Source organism: Musa acuminata, unplaced genomic scaffold (genome assembly GCF_036884655.1).
Source record: "Musa acuminata AAA Group cultivar baxijiao unplaced genomic scaffold, Cavendish_Baxijiao_AAA HiC_scaffold_53, whole genome shotgun sequence".
NCBI lineage: Eukaryota > Viridiplantae > Streptophyta > Magnoliopsida > Zingiberales > Musaceae > Musa > Musa acuminata.
The window spans coordinates 50,001-52,500 of NW_027020335.1; positions in this window are offsets into that span (position 1 = coordinate 50,001).

A 2,500-nucleotide genomic window follows, 5' to 3' on the forward strand; every position below is an offset into this window, starting at 1 on the left:
CTGGAACCCCCCGGGTGGCACAGGGCTGGATGGGGCTTTCGTATAGCAGGGACGGTGCTGCCTCTCGCTTCGCTCGCTGTCCGCCGCTCGCCGCTCGCTCGTGCAGCCAAAAATGGCCAGTTTTGGCCCGTTTTTGGGCCGTTTTGGCCAGTTTTTGGCCTGTTCTTGCATTGCGCGGTGACCGTCGAGAGCGGAGCAAAACGTCAGCCATCTCAGCACCCTGGAACCCCCCGGGTGGCACAGGGCTGGATGGGGCTTTCGTATAGCAGGGACGGTGCTGCCTCTCGCTTCGCTCGCTGTCCGCCGCTCGCCGCTCGCTCGTGCAGCCAAAAATGGCCAGTTTTGGCCCGTTTTTGGGCCGTTTTGGCCAGTTTTTGGCCTGTTCTTGCATTGCGCGGTGACCGTCGAGAGCGGAGCAAAACGTCAGCCATCTCAGCACCCTGGAACCCCCCGGGTGGCACAGGGCTGGATGGGGCTTTCGTATAGCAGGGACGGTGCTGCCTCTCGCTTCGCTCGCTGTCCGCCGCTCGCCGCTCGCTCGTGCAGCCAAAAATGGCCAGTTTTGGCCCGTTTTTGGGCCGTTTTGGCCAGTTTTTGGCCTGTTCTTGCATTGCGCGGTGACCGTCGAGAGCGGAGCAAAACGTCAGCCATCTCAGCACCCTGGAACCCCCCGGGTGGCACAGGGCTGGATGGGGCTTTCGTATAGCAGGGACGGTGCTGCCTCTCGCTTCGCTCGCTGTCCGCCGCTCGCCGCTCGCTCGTGCAGCCAAAAATGGCCAGTTTTGGCCCGTTTTTGGGCCGTTTTGGCCAGTTTTTGGCCTGTTCTTGCATTGCGCGGTGACCGTCGAGAGCGGAGCAAAACGTCAGCCATCTCAGCACCCTGGAACCCCCCGGGTGGCACAGGGCTGGATGGGGCTTTCGTATAGCAGGGACGGTGCTGCCTCTCGCTTCGCTCGCTGTCCGCCGCTCGCCGCTCGCTCGTGCAGCCAAAAATGGCCAGTTTTGGCCCGTTTTTGGGCCGTTTTGGCCAGTTTTTGGCCTGTTCTTGCATTGCGCGGTGACCGTCGAGAGCGGAGCAAAACGTCAGCCATCTCAGCACCCTGGAACCCCCCGGGTGGCACAGGGCTGGATGGGGCTTTCGTATAGCAGGGACGGTGCTGCCTCTCGCTTCGCTCGCTGTCCGCCGCTCGCCGCTCGCTCGTGCAGCCAAAAATGGCCAGTTTTGGCCCGTTTTTGGGCCGTTTTGGCCAGTTTTTGGCCTGTTCTTGCATTGCGCGGTGACCGTCGAGAGCGGAGCAAAACGTCAGCCATCTCAGCACCCTGGAACCCCCCGGGTGGCACAGGGCTGGATGGGGCTTTCGTATAGCAGGGACGGTGCTGCCTCTCGCTTCGCTCGCTGTCCGCCGCTCGCCGCTCGCTCGCGCAGCCAAAAATGGCCAGTTTTGGCCCGTTTTTGGGCCGTTTTGGCCAGTTTTTGGCCTGTTCTTGCATTGCGCGGTGACCGTCGAGAGCGGAGCAAAACGTCAGCCATCTCAGCACCCTGGAACCCCCCGGGTGGCACAGGGCTGGATGGGGCTTTCGTATAGCAGGGACGGTGCTGCCTCTCGCTTCGCTCGCTGTCCGCCGCTCGCCGCTCGCTCGTGCAGCCAAAAATGGCCAGTTTTGGCCCGTTTTTGGGCCGTTTTGGCCAGTTTTTGGCCTGTTCTTGCATTGCGCGGTGACCGTCGAGAGCGGAGCAAAACGTCAGCCATCTCAGCACCCTGGAACCCCCCCCGGGTGGCACAGGGCTGGATGGGGCTTTCGTATAGCAGGGACGGTGCTGCCTCTCGCTTCGCTCGCTGTCCGCCGCTCGCCGCTCGCTCGTGCAGCCAAAAATGGCCAGTTTTGGCCCGTTTTTGGGCCGTTTTGGCCAGTTTTTGGCCTGTTCTTGCATTGCGCGGTGACCGTCGAGAGCGGAGCAAAACGTCAGCCATCTCAGCACCCTGGAACCCCCCGGGTGGCACAGGGCTGGATGGGGCTTTCGTATAGCAGGGACGGTGCTGCCTCTCGCTTCGCTCGCTGTCCGCCGCTCGCCGCTCGCTCGTGCAGCCAAAAATGGCCAGTTTTGGCCCGTTTTTGGGCCGTTTTGGCCAGTTTTTGGCCTGTTCTTGCATTGCGCGGTGACCGTCGAGAGCGGAGCAAAACGTCAGCCATCTCAGCACCCTGGAACCCCCCGGGTGGCACAGGGCTGGATGGGGCTTTCGTATAGCAGGGACGGTGCTGCCTCTCGCTTCGCTCGCTGTCCGCCGCTCGCCGCTCGCTCGCGCAGCCAAAAATGGCCAGTTTTGGCCCGTTTTTGGGCCGTTTTGGCCAGTTTTTGGCCTGTTCTTGCATTGCGCGGTGACCGTCGAGAGCGGAGCAAAACGTCAGCCATCTCAGCACCCTGGAACCCCCCGGGTGGCACAGGGCTGGATGGGGCTTTCGTATAGCAGGGACGGTGCTGCCTCTCGCTTCGCTCGCT